A 20441-nucleotide genomic window follows, 5' to 3' on the forward strand; every position below is an offset into this window, starting at 1 on the left:
CACAAAATACGGAAAATAATTTGTAAAAGAGAGATATAAAGTTTTATCACAGGAGTTATATAGTATATAAAAGACGAAAAAACTTTCAAGTCAAAAACAGACTATATTAAATATATATTAAAATGTAGTATAATGAAAGCAGAGTCATCATTATTCGTCGTGGCTATTTCTTTGTCTTCATTTTAAGTCACGTGTTTAAGATAATTCCAAAAATATATTTTCAGCTTGTACTCAATCAACAAATCATCAATATGTGGGCAGGAATTCATATAAACATATTTTTATATACTTGGTAGTTAAAAAGTCTTGCACCACTTCTTTAACTGTATTTTTGAAGGTGTTGAGAGTTTTAGTTATAAAACTGTTACTATATCTTCACTTATGTATATTGAAGTTAGGGTACTCAAATTTAGGTATCATGATTTGAATCATTTATTCACTAGATTTTCAGTTTCTTAATTATTTATGCCTATTATAAATATCAAATTTATAAAATTCATTTAGCAGATAATATATACATTTTTAAAGGGAAAATGTCTTAAATTTTTGCAATAAAATTTGCTTTCCCAATTTGATTTTATCATAAAGTTTACATTTCAAGGATTTATAGGGAAGACTAGGGTGAATTCGAACGGCAGGTGAAAACGGACACTCGATTTTTTCGGAAATTATCATTTTTAAATTGGTTTGATCAACTTCAAGCTTGTCCAAGGGACAGTACTTCCTTTGTTATACAATCAATTTTCTAAGGGATGGGCGTGCAAAGATTTAGAGGATATGAAAGTTTGATGGTACTTTTTTTTATAATTTTTAGTCAGATGTCAGGAGATATATCTAATAAAATTTTTATTTTATTTATGGGATATTGGTTATAAAATTATTCCTACTCTTATTACAATTATTTATAGAGAAAATAAGTTGTAAGTATTTTTAACATATTTTTGTGCTTTAATTTATAATTTAAAAATCAGTGTTGTGGGGTGATTTCGAACACAAGTGTTCGGGTTGAAACTCATCTGTACAGAGTCACCCTCTTCAAATGAAAATGATAATGTGCAGGTAGTTTTTTTTTTTTTACGTTAGGCTGCAAGTGTATTAAAATGTCAAGGGGTTATAGAAGAAAACGCTCCAAAAAGTATTCCTTTGAGGACTTTCAAAAGGCATTTGAGGATCATGCTGGAGAAATGAGTATTCGTAAAGCTTTAATATTGCATAATGTTCTACTAACAAATTTATTGGGTAAGGAATGATATACGGAGTGAAGGCTGATGAAAGAAGAATTCCATCATGCCTAGAGGCTCTCGTGTCCCGAAAGATAGACATACTAAAAAACTTTGAGGATTCGGGGTTCCCTTCGAAAAAGCAGTATTCGCCGCACTAATAATTAGGAGGTCTTGTTTACGCCCGGCTCGCTTCACCTCCTTTTTTATTTTATTTTTGGTCTTCTTTCATCATTTTACATTATGCAGTAATATGTGTGCTAGTGTTCCAATGTGCTGGATGAGGAATGAGGACAAATAGTCATGGATTACTCTTAGTCGGCAGGAGCGAGTGAGAGATGGAATATGTGAAATATTTGATATCAAGGTTATGTTTGTACGCCTTCTCCCCCCTCCTGTTTTTCCCATCTTCTTCTTTTTACTTATATCAAATAAAAATGTATAAAATATGAATGTACATTGGTACTTTTAAAAAATATATATATATTTTTACGACTTTAAATTAATAACTGGGAATTGTTTTTTTATTATAGAAACTATAAAAAAACAAAAACTTTTTTGGTAGCAATTATTTACCTCACAAACAAATATGTTCCTCTTAGAACTCAAACTCGACAAACCGTCTTCAAAGATAAAATAAAAAGCCAATTTTGCCAATATTTAAAGACTACATCTTTAATATTTAATGAATTGACTCCAATTCAAACACGTAGTCTAGCAGAATATGAATATGCTACTAAAATCAAATTGTTCACCCGAAATCTTGGTACAACAAAAATGTAGCTGGAAAGGATTGAATTAGCGAATTCTCGTATCAAAACAAGACTCTTAAAATGAAGAAACCCGAATGGGCATGTTTGCCTCGTATTTTAGTATTTAATAGGAGCACTGTCAACAAATTTTTTGACAAGTACATCTGATTTCTTGAAAGTGATATTTTCGAAAGTCAAATAAATAATCTATTATGTTGATGAAACTAGAATCACATCTATTCCAAAAATGCCAAAACTCATTACAACAAAAGGATACCATCAATTTGGACAAGTTGTGTCTGGAGAAAAGGGCGGACTAGTTACTATGGTTGGTATTGTAAGTGCAAGTGCGACTTGTTTACCTTCTGTATTTTTGTTTTTCTAAGAATAAGATTTGATATAACAAAAATGATGTCCGGTGCGACAAACGAGTCATTGAGACTCGTACACAAATCCGTTTGGATGACATCTGAAGACTTTTTATTAGTTATTAAACACTTCATCTAATGTTCTTATAAATCTAAAAACAATAAGGTTTTACATATCATGGATAACCACGAATCTCATTTAAATTATAATTCAATTCAACATACAAAGATAATGCAGTTGTTATCCTTACTATTCCTCCTCACACTTCAAATAAATTGCAGCCCTTGAATATTTCTGTTTTTGTGCCTTTCAAGTCTTATTTTGGTCAAGAACTTCAATGTTGGATGGTTACAAATCCAGGAAAGACGATTTCAATTTATGATCTTTCTAAGTTGGCATCTACAACTTGGACTGCGGCATGTTCATCTTCTGATATTAAAAATGGATTTAAAACAACAGAAATATGTATATCCATTGAGTTCTGACATGTTTCAAGGAATTGTCTTCATCGGAACAAATGTAAGTGACAGGCCTCCACCACGTGTTAACAATCCTGAACACAATAATAAAAGAAAGGACAGAGATTCAGATAATTCACTCGAAATATCATCCTAAGAAATCCGACCAATTCCATAGGCTCATTCTAGAAAGAAAAGTAATCTAGGAAGAAACCCAGAGCTCTGTATGCTGGCTACAGATAGGCCAGAAAATGATATTCTTCAAGCCGAAAATATACAAAAAATAAGAACCAATAATAAACAATCCAATTTAGAAAAACAAAATTTAAAATTTTAAGTATTCAAAGGTTTATTTAATGTTTACCAACCCCTATTTCGTGTATGTTTTTAATTGCAAAGGGAAAATATATATATATATCTTGTGAAAAATAACTAAAGTTTTATTTGGGGGATTTTTCTTAATTTTTTTCTTTGTAAAATGGTATATAATAATACATTTTATGTTCATATAGTCAAATTATTGAAATATTGATATTTAAAAAAAATAGTTGTAAATTAATTTTTTGAAATTTGTTTGAGAAATGTACGTTTTATGATATGAAGAATGCGCATGTGTTCGAACCCACCCGGCTCTCCCCATACTATTTATTTAAAATAAGAGTTGATACAGTTGACTAAAAATTGGCCGCAAAATTAGGCCTCAAGAGGTTGCTTTAGAAATACTTTAATAATAACGATTTTTTTTATACAACCCCTGTAAACAAGGCCTTTACAAACTTGTTCACTCAATATGGTCACCTTCAGCATTAATCACAGCTTTACACGCTGTTGGAACGCTTAGTGGGAGTGATGACACACTCATCATACAAGTTCTCCTACACATACACTATGACCGCCTTCAGTCAGTCCATATTTGGGTGTTATGTTATGTTCGGTTCCCTCTCGAAAGTGCCGCACACAGTTAAGTTCAGCTGGTTCATACCTGGCAAGGAAGGGTAGCACATCTTTTTGGAACTGAATCCAGCCATGTTATCGGCACAGAACTTTTGTCACTTGGTGGACGTGTGAAAGGGGCGCTGTCCTCAGTTCTGGAGTACATTGTAGTAAGCCACCTGGCCTATTTTCTCTACGGCCTTGAAGAAGAATAGAATCATCTTCTTGCCATCAGAGACCACGATGCCAAGGACAATTTTTTGCGCCGGATGTTTTGTGGTGTACACCTCTTGGACCTCTACTTATACTTTCCCAAGCCCATCAGTCTTTCTGCCAATTGTACAATTGATCAGCTGTGAAAATAATCTTATCCAGGAAGATTTTCACTGATGACCGACCCATTTGCTGTGATCTGAGATACACTGTCTTTTGGCTTTTTGCTCACTCATGATGACAAGATGACGAAATATCTATTGTACTTTTTTTATGGAAAAAAATTGGGTGAACCAGAATATCAAAAATAATCAATGAGAAAATGAAGAATTCAGGTTTTGCTACCCAACTCTTTAGTACAAGTAGTTAATGAAGTAAAGTATTCTTATAATTATATCTCTTAAAAGCTAATCATATGGATTGCACACTATTATCGTCTTTTGGTACTGCGTATTACGTGCATTTATTTTGATGTTTTTCTTCATTTTTACAACTCCAATTTGTTTTTTGATATCAAGTGTATTATTATCAAATATACTTTCAGTCTTCATTTATGACAAATAAAATACCCTATTGTACCAATTTATAATCTTTGGACTACGAAAACCGTCTATTAAACTTTTTTAAATATGACATTTTATTTATCTTCCCTCAATTTCTAGGGTTGATTTGTTTTATTTAAGCATCTTTATATTTTTATTTCCTAAAAGTTTCACATTTTTCATTATTCACTATGAATGAATTATAACATTTAATTGTTTTAGTTTTTGTTTCATTAGTTGGGAAAATTAAACACAATTTTATTTTTGCTCTGATATATCTCTCTGGTCCATGAACTTGGGCTGAAGCGTTAGTTCCTTCTTTTATTGCACGTTCACAACTTTGTGTATGGCATTGTATTTTAGGAAGTCAAAGCGGTGAAGAGACAAAACTAATTAGTTGACTTAGAAGAATGACTACCGCAATAAAAGGCTCAGTGGCATTGTTCCAATCCTGGATATAATTGATGTAGCATCCCAATTGAGTTTAGGTGAACAGTATGGGCGTACACTGATATCTCCCAAATCACTTCAATCTTTTATTTTTGATATTCCAAATTTTTTATCTTCTTGCGTACAGCTTGATAATAAAGATAGTATAACATGCAACCTTTTATGAAATTTTACCTGTTTTGTCCATGATTTTTTTAAGAATGTAACATTTTTATTTTGCTCTGTCAATGATTTAAGAGTCAGTTGTTCGGATAGGGATCATGATAATATTGGATTGTTTCCATGTAGCAAGTACAAGTGGAAGAACGTCAGCCATCATGGATCCAGTATCCTAACTTATTTAAAGGTCCTGCATAACTTTTCAAAGTAGCTGACAGCATTTCTATATGTCCCGAAGATTTGGCTAATCTGATTTTGATAATTCAGAAGAAGGGCCACGGTATTTAACAATAGTAGATGTGTAGTACTTTGTAGACGTCATGTTCCAATTCTTCTACAAACTAAAATGTTCTTTGTTTTTCTTTGTCTCATTCCATCTTACATGCTTACTTTTTTAAAATATTTACCGGTTAATCCTTCATTTATATTACAAAGGTTTTAAAGTTGATTGTAATATTATTGAAAACTTATTATTTATGTTAATAAACAATCAATAATAGTGATTGAAAAACTGACATCAATCATATATATGTAGGTCATTAAAGGCAGTATTAAGAGTTACATAAGAGAGTTTTCGTGTTCTAAATTTATAAATTGGTACATTAGGGTGGTTTATTTGGCATAAATGAAGACTGAAAGTATATTTGATACTAACATATTCGACAATTGGCATCAAAAAACGAGATTTGAGTTGTAAAAATGAAGAAAAACAATCAAAATAAATGCGTGTAATAAGCGGTACCAAAAGACGATAATGATTTATTAGCAGTATGTTTGGAACTAAAATACTCATAATGATGCAAGTAAGAGAAAAGTTGTTAAATTATTATTTAAAAACATATGTATTATCTATAACACTTAACAAAATTAAAATCCTGTAACTTGATTCAAATCGATAATTTTAAAGAAACAACATCAAAATTTCCTTTTTTTCGACATTTTACAGATTTTCAAATCAAAACGCGTCCATGAAGGAACAATTTTTCGGACATTTGATGGTTATTTTCTTGTTCAGAGGGAACAAATGCAAAATAAAAAATATTGGGCGATACAAATTCCCAACTGTTTGTCATTTCGGTACAGTCTAATATATATATATATATATATACGTATACGATTACATGCGAGATAGATATGGTAACCCGGCTTTTCTAACGAGGAACTAGATCATATAGAATAAATTGATGGTATAATTTATCCCCTGGAGAAGAAGTCCCTCTATTCTAAGGAGGTAGTGCTGCCTTTAAATGGAAGGTTATCAGTGTGAATAGATTGATAATCTTGTGCATTGTTTATCAACCAAGAATGTTACCAGTTGCATTGATATATTGATCTTGTAAATCTCACGCTGTTGTATTTTGCAACCTTTAATCAATATAATTGTAAAGATAAATGATTTATTGGAGCTTTAAGGGATCGATTTTTTTTTTTTCCAAAAGAAAAAAATAAGAAATATTTAAGCCTTATCAATATGTATAAATACATGATTAAATACGTAGTATTCATTTTCTTAACTTTTCTCTTGATTTCAATGAAGAAAAAAAGTATATGTGTCTTTGAATTTATTTGTAAAATTAATTCGAAAAAAAACCCAAAATAATTCAGTTAGTATGAAAATATATGCCCTTCTATGTCATTAATCAATACAGAGAATGATTTTTATTGATTTCCTTCCTTTCACAGCTACTTGCAGAAGATCCAATAAAATGGCAAGACGGTTTTTTTTGTACGTACGTACAACTTTATATACAATCTATTTTACTTGCAAAGTAGGTCATCCTAAAAAAAATTGAAACGAAAAATAAAACCACAAAACAATACAGTATCAAACTTCACAAAAAAAGGCCATACTAAAAACAAATTCAATATTAACATTAAATCATCATTGAACTAGCAACGGATTTATGGTCTTCGCCGTTCCAATAATTTCATCAAGACCTTCGCCTCTTATTAAATCAATTTCACTTCCGATTTTTTCCACCCGGTTATGTTTGATTAGCATGTTCCAAAAGGTGCTCCTGCCAAACAGTCTCCTCAACCACGAAAAAAGTAATGATTTCTAAAAGTATTTGATCGGAATCCTGTTTTACAATATTGTATTCAATACCTATTCTAATTAATAATAATACACCCGCTGATGGATGTTTTTCTCTCGAGGTAGCGTAGGAGTAAATTGCGTATTATTTGTTGTTATTAGAAGACAAGTTAGTATTTTACTTGAGTCTAGTGTCACTATGTCAGCGTCAACGTAGGATTCTAAATGTTTCAATACTTTTCTTCTTCTCTCATAACTGGCTATAGAATTCACATTTAGGGATAAAATGTTCTTAGTTGATATAGCTTTTAAACTTATTAAATTCAACTATCCCTTGGGAGCAGGTTCCTCTTCAAGGTGTGGGTGATTGATTATATCGTTCTCTTCTCTGAGATTCCTCTTTTGGGCTCTCCAAAGTTATTTTACATATTTTTTTTTTTTTGATTCGGTGTTCTGTTCCGATAGAATCCTTTGAAGCTTTTATTTTCAGAATCTTTTCTATCCAAACAAATTTCCCCCCAGATAGGATCCGTACAAATGGTACGACTATATTGAATACCTCTTTTTATTGTATTAGAATATGCCTCTTCATTATTTCCAATCCATCACTGGTGTGTCTTCATTTAAAGTTTTTTCCTTTCTTCATTGCCCTTCCTCACATACACACTTCCTCATCACTCTCATCAGCGGTTTATTTGGTTGTATCACTGTAATTCTTTACGAGTCAAGAGAATACTTGCTTACTTTGTTTCTCTCATACTTTATTATCAATAAAGTAAACTTAAATCTTACTAAGACACTGTTAAATTAATTTTTTTCCACGACGACAAAAATAATAAACACTCTCCGTAGAAATACATACATAAAAACTATTTTGCATGGCTTGAATAGAAGGCATAATTCCCTCTTTCATAAAGATAATTAAGTATCTAAAAAAAGGGAAATCAACGTGGGACACATGTTTACTAAAAGATCAACTTTATTGATGACAACACGCACTGAAATCGTTTTTAAAAGAAGGAACGCGCCCGTTCGTATTTTATTGGATTCTGGGTCTCAAATTAGCTTGATAACTACTCGACTCGTCCAATCATTAGGTTTAACTGGATTGAAGACATCGATTATAATTCGTGGAGTAGCTAATATGTAGAGTAAAATAAAACTTTTATGTGCATGAGATTGTCCCATCCTCCCATTGGATGGATCACTAATAGGTATGAATGCTTATGAAGTTAATAAGATATCTGACTATGTACTCGCGATGACTACAATTGTTATTGAAATACCCTCATCTCATTAATCTAAACCTAGCCACTGATCAAATAGATATTCTCATTGGGCTGATATGATGTCACTATTTGTTACTTCTGCTCTAGGTATTGAGGCAATTTACTTGTAGACGAGGGAGTCAACATACTATATGGTCAGAGCATGGGAAAAACTTCGTTGTTGCATCTAGAGCTAATTACAAGTTTATATTAAAAAATAAAGAATATATATTTGTGTGGTACAGAGACAATGGTTTTGGTGTAAGTTTATACTTCCTAGAGCTCCAAATCAAGGAGGAGCTTAGGAAACCCTAATAACATTTATAGAAACTCTTTTGAATCGTCATTTTAGACTGGTATGTCTGAATTATGAGGAAACGACGACGTCACTTGTACAGATTGAGGCTGCTATGAACAGTAGACCCCTAACTCTTTTATCAACAGAAGTTCAAGAGATTGTTATTACGCCCTCGATTATCATGATTGGGTTTAAAGTTATGGATCTAAAAATTGGTTGAGATGTCGTATGCACCCCATACGAGATGGAGAAAATTGGGTGCCGTTCTTCAGAGAGTTAAGGATCGACGGAAGAGGGGATATTTATTAAATAAGCAAAAGAGATTTAAATGGAAAATTAAATCAAGAAATCCGTCTGTTGGAAACATCGTGCTTATTGCAGATGAGAAGGTATTTCATTATTGGCATATTGTTTCTATTAAGAAGAAAAATATTAGGATCGAATGGTTTTGATAAGAAGCGCTGAAGGGGGAACATCAGATGGAAGAACTCTACATGGTCTTTCTAATAAACTCGCATTATTTATACCTTTTTGTGATGAAATAAGTAGATTGTCATCGTGGGGAGTATGTTAGAGATAGTATATTAGGCCTTATAGGGGGTTGCATTTGTTTATTTTATTAATTGTTCAGTGTACGGTGTTTCTTGTTTTGTTAATAATCATGCTACTTTTTTTTCATTTGTAGTTGTTGTTTTTGAAATGAATACACCTTCCCTCTTCATCATAACTCGTATAAAAGCAACACTGAGATGCAATCATAAAAAATATGATAAATGGTAAGTAATAACTACGCTCACAAACACTCAATCATTTTTTTACTCATTAATAGGCTTGCAAATATTGTTGAAGTGAGTGAGCAGTACGTAATTAACTTTTTAAAAACAACATATATATATACATACAAATGTATACAACTGGGGTTGTATATATTTTTTAAGAGTCACTAATTTTATATTAAGTTTGTAATCTTTTTATTTCGTTTAGAAGAGAAAAATTTTAAAGACATTTTCTTGAAAGTCAAATTTCATTTTTAAATTTTTTTAAACTATACCTTTATTTTATCCGATAGTCCTATGAAAAAAATAACTGAAAAAACTCAAACTGAAATCAATTGTTAATCAACCAATTTTTAGCAGCTATTATATTATTTTACATTTCTTGATAAGTGTTTACGGCTAAACAGGACCTAGAATTCAACCAATCAATGTTCAGAACATCGATAAGGAGAAAATAATTTAAAAAATCCATAGTTGCTCTAGGACATTTTCCCAAAGAGAAACAATAAATATATTAGACTATGATTCATGTCAAAACTATGTTGTGATGATTCCCATTCATGTTACTTCAATTTTTAAAGATGTAAGGATTAATTATTTGCCACAAACTAAAAATATTAAGTGTTCATTAATTAATTTAGTATGAGAGTGATTCAACAGTTGGCTCGAAGCACTATTTGAACCTTTATTAGAAAAATGATCACAAACAAAAAAATAAATTAATTAAAAATAGAAAAAACGGACTCTACGCATCATGAAAGTCCCTCAGGAAATAATTAAATCATCATTGAAAAAGCCAAACGTACACAAACGTATAATTTTATGGTGATAAATAAATTCAATTTTCTTATTAATATTACTAATCAACACATTTTTGTAATCAGGAACTTTTTATTTCAATTCAAGAAAAAAAAAAGTTGACATTTTGTTGACAAGTGTAATTTCTCCCCATCTTTTGTTCACAAATGACTTCAGGTCTGTAATATTTCTATGGTGTATTTAGCAGCCTTTGAATTATTTTTTCTACCATATTGTGTTGATCAATGGGTTATAGGGGCTGAATTTATTTCAATCCAATGTTCATATTTTTTTTCCCATTCACTTTTGAACAATATTTGCAGTCTTAAAAGTATGAGAAACCCCAATTTAGCTTTCGAGACTGCTTAGTTATTTTGTAAATCTATGGGAGAACCCTTTTTTCCAAGATAACTAAGTAGTCGGGCACTGTTAATCGACATCAATAATCCGATTTGTGTCCTTTTTGTGTAACAACACAAACTTACTTTTGCACGATATTTCGTCCTGTATATTTGACGTATTTGATTAGGGCTAACCCTGATCCGATTAAAATCCATGATACTACTTTGCTCTTTTATTAAAAATAAAATATTTTCAGATGGCCAAACTTTTAAAGGGCCAATACCATTATCCTAAAATAACTAAGGTTGACTTTTTATTGTATTGCAAAAATTTAGAGATAATAATATGTAATTTTTTTTAAAACTATTTGATAGCTTTTCAATAATATATGTTCATTGATTTGGTTTACGATATACTACTAATCAAAAATTTCTCAGAATTCTAATTTCTTCATCTTTAAGACCTCAGAATTCAAAATTTCATCGAGTTTTTGATCCAATATTTCAATTCTGAGTATATGTGTTTATTTGTAAAACATTATCAGGGAGTTACTTATTATTAGTCCTGTTCTGGACTTTGGATATTGATATTTTACTGTGGTTATATATTCATTAACTAAAATTAACAAGAACTTCGTAATGGAACAATGTATCTCAATCGACAACAAGCTCTGGAGAAATTATTCTCTTGAACTTAATGTGCGTTGGCTCGCGTCTCAGTCGTTCCTAGGCAAGTAAATATAATCATGTATATGGGCTACAAAGACAATTACTAGGTTGGATGGAGTAAATGTAATACTATGATGTTTACATATACTTAATCAGTGTAATTCTATCTGACTAACTAAAGGGAGGGGGCGGGGGAACTATGTGTAACACTGGGCTTAACAAAGAAAACACGCTATTTTTGTTGAAAATGAGCCTTTTTTAAATTTTTATTATTATTTTTTATTTACTGTATTGCACTTTTCAAGCCATTGCTTGGCTTGAACAGTATTTTTCCCCATCATGAAGTTGTGTAAAATTAAGCGACACGCTTAACACAATAACTCACAAACTACAAAACAGATTGTCATTAATTTTTTTGATCTATTGGAGGTTGATATTAACTAAAAATGAGGTTAATTTTAATATATGTGTCAACTCGTGACTATAAAACCCATGTGTTATGCTTTATACATTTTAATAAACACATAATGCAAGTATATTATTATTTGGAAATATACACTCGAATAAACAATAAGAGAATATTATTCAATATATGCAAATTCAATCTCATTTCACATATAAATTTATTTGTCCATCTATTAAGCATTCTATTATTCGTCTATTTTAAAATCCTTATTATGAGATGGATAAAGGTACAAAATTAGTCTACTAGTCAATGTGGGAATTCAAAATGCCAAAAAAATATATATATTTATATTATTTTATTTCATCTAGTGGCATGCAACAGAGGGGCAATATCCCTTCTCCATACCTTTGTTCAGAATTTACAAATAAAAGTTACTTCACCTAATTGGCAACTCTAGAGGTTATTTTCTAGTGGATCTCTCCATCGTATTTATAAGAAGCAAAAAATGTGCTGTGTCCTGTTTTGTCTCATGTTCGTTTTGTGTATGTTTTAACTTCTTGCAAACATACTGTATCCATACAAAGTTGTTATCCGCCACTCTGACACAGATTATCTTGTAATTGGTCTGAGCTGCTGTTTCCTCTTTTCCCTTACGACCCTTTCATTGAACATTTGGATAGAAGCTTGATTACAAACCAGCAACACTCAGCGATTTATAAGCCTAACTCAGATGCATCCAGAAATTGGCTATACAATCTATAAATAATTATCTACCTATCATGCCTTCACAGGTTGTGATTATACATCGTCATTCAATGGAAAGGTGAAAATAACACCACTAAAGCTCCTCCAGAAAAACAAAGAAACCCATCCAGCTTTTAGCCAGCTTGGATTGGCATCCGAAATCAACACATCCACTTTCGCCGCTGTTGGAAATTTTGTATGCGAGATGTACATCAAGAAGAAAATGACATCTGTAAATTAAGTACTGTTCCAGTTATTTTTGAACAAGTACAAACTAAAGAAAGCTGATAAACGAATCACATGTATGCATTAGTTGGATGGCAGTTCTCTACCACCATGGTCAAGATCTATATTTCAAAAGATACTTCACACTCATTTAGTTGCAAGCAAATGACTTGCTTAACAAGATCGACCCCAGCAAAATCATTTGCCCAGGAGTATGGATAGATGAATGCAAATAATTACTACAAATTGGTAACTCCTTAAGAATAATTTATTTAGCGCCGACACTTGGATGAAATTTCTAATGTTTTAATTTTACTAAAATACTGACTTATTATATCAAAAAATATTTAATAAAAGAAGATTAGAAATATTTTTTGGGTTATTGCTAACTATATTCATATGTATATTCTTATACAATAGCATTTATTTTTAGTAACAAATAGAATCGAGAAAAATAAAGATTTTAAGCTCAAATTTATCCAAAAACAAATATTGTTCAGATTTTATATTGTATTTTTGTGTTTTTTTAACAACAATTACAACAATCAGTGCTTGTTTTAAGGGAGTACTTTCCCTAGGCATCGGTCTTTTAAGTAAATATATTATCCTCTTAAGATTCATTTTTGGTAGAAAAAAGTCTTCGTCGCTGGAATTAAAATAATATAAAATTATTAGTTTATTATTTATATATTATTTTGTACTTTGGTCTGACACTAAATATTTTTTCACACATATTTGTCTTAACCTATTTATAATTGGATATGTATATGAATGGACAATAGTTCTATATCAATTATCTTTAAAAACAGCATAACCAAGAATGAAAAAGTTAAGTCAGAATGGGCTCATTTTCACTATACTATTGTTTTCTTTAATTATTGTTATTATTGTACGTTGAGAATCTCTAGGAGGTGTGTGAGATTTATAAAAGAATACATTTATTTACTACATAAAAAAATAGTGCTGGGTAGGGAATGTGTGGGTGAAAACATATTTTGAAGGGGTTTAAAAAAGTTTGAGAACTACTGGTTTCATTCAAGATACCAGTTAATAATATAATATTTTATTAACTATTAAACTTTAATTTTTTGACATACCATGTCATATGCTTAAAAAATGAGAAATAGTAAAATAACATGTGACATTGATATTTCAATCCCGTTTGGGCAGCTAAAAACGTTTTGCTACCCTTCTGAAATTTGGCATGTATGCTTATTTTTATGCATAACATTGAAGTTGCCATTTCCGATTTCCTAACTTATATAATTCAATGTGTAACTGAAAATATTGCAAGATTGGAATTTTTAGAATATGCTGATAAAGCATTATCGACATATTGTATTAATTTAAAGGGGAGGGGGCCATTTTTTGAGGGGGTCTTACTTAATTTTCCAGAAAGTAAATTTGTTGTCAGTCTTGGTTTTTATAATGCCCTGAGATAGTACTATACATTGGTGCAAGTTTTGTCCATGTAATTTATGGGGTGAAATATTCCATAAATTCTATTTTCAGGGGGTGGGGGGTCAGGCTGACGAAAAAAAAAGAAAAGAAGAAAATCAATGTTCTAGGTGATATAAGTAATTTCAGGGGGTCAAACCTTCTGTACCTCATAGTAATCTTCCGTAGCAGGTTCTCGTAGTATGAAAAAATAGCATAACAGTACTAGAAAAAGGACTGTGTTGCTTGTCCATATATCTAGAAATTTAGCACAACATAAAGTTAAGGGTCCAGGGATACAAGTATGATGCTACTCATAGGATTGTTGTTTGGTAGGGGGAGGGGGGATCGGTAATTAATTAAGTTTCGTATAAAGTCAATTTTACTAACTCATAAAATTCATTAGAAAATATATTTTTCTAATGAAACTGCGAACTCCCCTGCTGTGGTTTATATATAAGGAGACACTACAATAAACTAGTAAAAATTAATATATAAAACATTCCTATTTATAGTGAATCATGAAATGTGTTGCATTACATAGGAAAATAATGATAATTAAAATAAAAGAGGATTAAATGGAAGAGACCTTGGTATCAATATATTACAGACTATTTTTAGATTCTCTTTTTCAAGGACATCTTTACATTAGTGTTGTGACTATAATAAATGTATTGCTTAAATTAAATAAACTTTTTGTATGAAGGAAATCAACATAACTAGGTTTGTGTCAGTCCTTATTTATGACTGAAGACTACAGTCCCGTCCGGTTCAGTCTCGATCCGGTATAATTTAGTCCTGCATATAAGTTCTAAAACTTATAAAGTTCGGTCATTGATGATGTCACGCAACTTTATTTATTTTCATTTTTTAAATAAATTCTAGTCATACTGACGGTCTTCAGGACTGATCCTTAGACTGGACTGGACTTGGGCGAATAAATAAGGCCGAACACAAAACTAAACAAATTGAATTGTTTCTTTCCTATCTCAGTTTAATTGAGTTCTAAAAAAAGAGAAAAAAAGTAATTTAATACACTTAAAAAAAGTTATTTTATACTGATTATAGATGTGAAAATAGAGTTATTCCTAGTGAGCATAAAAACCACTCCTGCAATGATGTCATAAAAAACTCTTCATGTTTGTTGATATACTTTGGAGTCTTAAATGAAGGAAAAAATGAACAATCTCTTATTAATTTTCATCTTACAGCAGTTTAAATTTAATCCAGTAACGAAGTAAGAAGTTATTTGGTATAGGACATGTATGCATTTCTTGGTATTTTTCAACAAAACAAAGAATACATTTTAAGCCTGATTTTAACTTATTTGTTGTAGCAAATAATATATTTAAGTATGTAATAAATATTAAATAACACAAGAATTAAAAAATAATGACGACAATTTAAAAAAAAAAATAATAATTCAGTTTGCCAACTAACATGATTTTGGAGCTCTTTTTTTTACATCTCTAATAAAAAGTCATCAAAACTTCTGAATCACAACTCCCCTTTTCTTCCCCTCTTCTGAGACTCGATCCAGCCCAATGGGTATTTGGTTACTCACAAAGAACACGTATCCCATCACTCTACACTCGCCTGTCGCTTTCCAATTTTGAGAGGGGCTGGGAGAAGATTAGCACATGCCTCTCAACAAAAAAAACCTACGATCGCACTTTTTCAAATCGAAACCAATTCATTCTTGGAGATAACGCTAGGGTCAAAAATACTAATACAAAGATATGGGACACACATGGAGTAATTAATAGCAATCAGGAAGATGGAAGATCCTATTTGGTTGATGTAGAAGGAAAGGAAATTATACGTAATAGACGCTTCTTAAAAACGTATCAACCTCAATCTCCTTCAAAAAAAACTAGTGATGGCACGATTGATTGGAATCGGAGAATCGGGTGCTTTTTCTGGAATCGAAATTGGTATTGGTAGCAGAAAAATAATGTATAAATTCAGATTATTTTGTATTGTTATTAATTAATAACTGTTTTTTAACTGTTTATTACTTATCTAAGTTATGGAAAAAAAAATACAAAATATATCCGTCAAGTTACAAAAACTACAATTTGAATTTATGATTTGAGTCTTATTATTTTATTAAATATCAAAATAAAATAATGTATGATAAAAATGCTCGAAAACTGAGAAGAAAAAATTGAACTCAAACTGAACGTGGACTATGTTTGGGAATAAATAGACACCATTGAACCTCTACTCGAGACGTATCATAAGATTTTTCAACTTCTGAAAAATTTATGCTTGATTGACAGAATGAAGAAAAAGGTTCACTATTCAATTCGTGATTGTTACTTTTTGCATGATCCTTTATATGAGAGTTTAGCTCTAATTGTTATTTTGCAATATTTCCGAAATACATTTTTTCATCAGTAAGAATTCGAAAAATCTTGTCTTTGGATTCATCCTCACTGACCCACTCTGTTCTAAACTTTTGCTTTTATGAGGTTGTCTTTGGCATCTTTATTTTATTTTTAAAGAAAAATTTATAGGATTGAATATAAATGAAGAAATAAGAAAATTTAATGAATAAAATTTTTGTGGGATTTGTAAAAAAAATGATGTTCCCACGCCTAGCAAAAGAACAAATATATATGGAGTACTTTTAAACATATTTAAATTAACAAAACGTAGGGAAGACCGGGAACAATGGCAACACTATACAATTCGTGCTTCTTACTTTTTGCATGCTCCTTTATATGAGAGAGTTATTAACTTACACTTAGTTATTAATTATGCTATTTTTGAACAGAGGAGTGTAAAATACTTATTATCAACATGTAAGCAGATTGTTGGTTACTTTAACCATTTACCATCTGAGTTCGTAAAATATAAAGAATATCAAAAAAAAAGTTCAGCTTGCCACTTCACAAGTTCATGCAAGATGTATCTATTCGGTGGAATGGTCATTATTATCTTCTGTAGAGGATTAAAGAACAGAAAACTGTAACCAAAGCTTATTAAAGTGACAATATGAAGCTATCTAGTTTAGAAAACAACGCTTGGAAAATACTTGAAAAAGTGATTATTATGTTGAAGTCTTTCATAGACTGTACAAATATTCTGAGTGCTCATAATGCAACTGCTTCAATTATTATTCCAAATATTAAAAACAATTTGTCAGTTCTATGAAAAAAGTGAAGAAAGGGGTATCTTTGCTGGGCTTGAATCTACATTATTTGAATGGAAAGCCTGAATTAAAAGAAGATTGATGACAGATATAATAACCAACAGTATGACGACATTATTTGGCAGTGGATGGTCCAAAATGTTTTATCGTCTAGGAATAAAAATCTTGATACTCCAGAATTTGAAATTTCTGAAACTTCAATAACTTCTAATCACTCTATAGATGATGACAGCAATAAAGGGAAAAATTTAAATATTACCTTCTCTTCATGCTTTGCAGAAATTAAAGGAAAGTATTCACAAAAGGATGAAAAAGAAATCAGACTTCCAATCAAATGAAAAAAAGTTATTCAACTCAAGAAGTTCAGAAAATTAATGCAGAAATAAAGTTTGAGATGGAAAAATACAAAGCATCAAGATTGATCAAAAATGAAAATAATCCTATAGATTGGTGGAAAATTAATCAATCAAGTTTCCCATACATGGCCTTCCTAGTAAAAAAGTATATCTTCACACTACCTTCTTCAGTGAAGAGTGAAATAGTGTTGGCTGTTCCATCTATTCTCCCAAAAGAAATAGACAGACTGCTGATACTGGAGAGATGCTAATGTTCCTACATTATAATTTGAGGGTAGTAGGCTTGAAATACCATAATGCATAAGCTGTTGTTTTTTAGTTTCAGTTAGCTAAATATAAATAGAATTATAGTTTTATTGGATATAGTAGAAAATTAAATTTAGTTTATTTATATATTTTTATTTCCCATTAAAATAGGACAGAAAGGAAATATATATTAGTTTAGTTTATCATAATCAATATTAAATTGTTAATCATGTTGATTATAAATGTATAGATTTATTTCATCAACTTCGATTCTTAGAAATTTACAGCAAAATGGTATTTTTTAACCATTATTTAAAATATTAAAGAATTGGAATCGGTATCCGTAATTTTCACTAGAATTGCATCGACATCGGGATTTATTATTGGAATTGTCCCATCACTAAAAAAACATAATATTAATATTGTATCCGTTAGCAATATAAAATTCAATATTATTATTATTATGGTATTTGTCGTCTTGGGAGAAGATGAGAGGTTATCATAAATAAGAAGATTAATGGGAATTAACACTGTATACATATATAATTTTAGAATGTACCTTTTTATAAATATATTAGTATTAGTATTATGATAACCTAACAAAATAATTGTCCATGTTTGCCACTACCTCAAGAATGAATACCCGCAAGGAGTCAATATTGTTATGGACGCGTTTATTGGACTTTTTATCTCCAAAACGCCACACCTATAATAGTCCAAACGGTATCCTAGATCTAGGAGACCACATTTTCTTTGCCCTAAACATAAAGGTACTAAAAAATTTGTTTTTCTGGAATAAATCCCGAAACCCATTTTCCCAAATTTGTCAAACTGTAACAAATTTAAAATTCTAGAATGACACCGGATCTGTTTTAATCAATTTCAGCTCTTTAGAAACATTATCTATCTATGTTGTTTTTTTGCGTCTTTGGACGTGTGCCCGGCATGGATGAACACAATAATATCTGCACGGCGTTCGTATTCGGAGAACATCTCAATAATTTTGTAATATTTTATATGCAGTTTTTTCTACTAAATATCATAAGCACATTTTCATAAATATACGTCTTAAGATTATTAAGGGCTAAATTTACTCCGGATTTAAAACCTTACTCTGTAAAATCTAAATTACAATAATGTAACACTTACAATATTTTATATTTAACTTTAAAAACTCAACCTAAAGAATTAAAAAACTGCTTTTGTGGTCTACAGGAAATAAATATATGTATTGACGTATTTTGGCTAACCATATAATTAATATGAACATAAATTAGAACATAACATTTCATTAGGTAAACCCTTTTTCTAGTACTACTCTGCAAAGAAAATTTACGAGAAAAAAATAAAATACTTCTAACAGTACTCGAGGTTTTATTCTTGAAACAGAAATAATTGTACTTATTGGAAAATTGTTCTTTTTTATTGGAAAATATTTTAAGAATGTGTTACAATATAAAAAATCTATGAAATAAATACAAATTTCTCATATGGTAGTCCAATCAAAAATTGTTTTTTTCATATTATTTTTGTTCTAAAAATAGATAATGAATAACAATATAAGATGAAAAAGTTTTAGTTTTTTAAGCGTTTTGATTATAAAAACAGTAATTCTCCTTGGAACAAACATATTAAACATAACTCAAGCACAAAAAACAGAGAGTTTTAATAAAATTTTGTTGTGTTAAAAGAAAAGTTTGTAATCTTTTTATCGATTTTATATTCCTAAAACAAAATAAGCATATCGAGTTGGACAAATATATTATGTTCATGTTTTAACTAAACAATATGAATTTAATAAAATAACTTTAAAATTGCTATATGCTTTTCTTGTTACACATAATATCTTATGATAACTAAATAGTGCTATCATTTTTTATTACTGAGGATGGTTTTTTTAAATATCTCCCATTTTTAGTTTCAAATATCACAACTAGGATAGACACTTCAAATGATATCATAACAAATATTTGTTGTTTTAATGTAAACCAAAAAAAAGTTATCTTCTTTTTCCTCAAATGCAGAAAAGAAGCGATATATAGCCTGAAGGATAAAAAAATGAAGTTATCATGTTTCTCGAACATGACTACATACTTTGTGAAAATAAACTAGGAAGTCTATTTGAGTTATTTTTTGGAAACATATGTACTGCTACTAACCCGTGAAGCCTTCCCAAAACCAAGGAGTTAATTTCCAAAAAAATTGGTGCCTACTTATGGCGTTTTAAAAGTGCAGTCTTGGTGCAAAGACAACAATAAACTCTTATGCGAAATGAACAATTGGCCTTCCTCTTCATCAGATATGAATCTTCTTTTTTTTCAGTTAAGAGGAACGCCAATAAAGTACATGTACTTTTATCTTTGCCCAAGGCCTAGCTTACACTAAAACCGATCCTGGATACCCGTAACATCAATCCCTAAATTCCTTCATAGATAAATCTAATGGATGTAGTTAAAACCTTAAAATCTGTTATTTATTTTCCAAGCCTGCTATTTTAAATCTTTTATTCTTCAAAACAGAACATAGAATTACATAGAAATTACTGGTGAGTGAACGATGAAAAGTAACTCGGAGGAAGTGTTGCGGAGT

The 20441-nt window shown here is 30.4% G+C and overlaps 1 long non-coding RNA gene across 2 annotated transcripts in view; it reads left to right on the plus strand.

Annotated features, from left to right (window-relative positions):
* Positions 1–20441, plus strand: part of LOC139906904 (uncharacterized) — a 50981-nt gene that overhangs the window by 19803 nt on the left and 10737 nt on the right. The window contains exons 2-3 of one of the 2 annotated variants that reach the window (XR_011783081.1): positions 9383–9473; positions 9527–9557. This is a non-coding gene — a long non-coding RNA (uncharacterized lncRNA). Of the gene's footprint in view, positions 1–9382; positions 9474–9526; positions 9558–20441 lie in introns of those variants that run through there. The other variant, XR_011783080.1, reaches the window with a different exon arrangement.

Source organism: Lepeophtheirus salmonis, chromosome 13 (genome assembly GCF_016086655.4).
Source record: "Lepeophtheirus salmonis chromosome 13, UVic_Lsal_1.4, whole genome shotgun sequence".
NCBI lineage: Eukaryota > Metazoa > Arthropoda > Copepoda > Siphonostomatoida > Caligidae > Lepeophtheirus > Lepeophtheirus salmonis.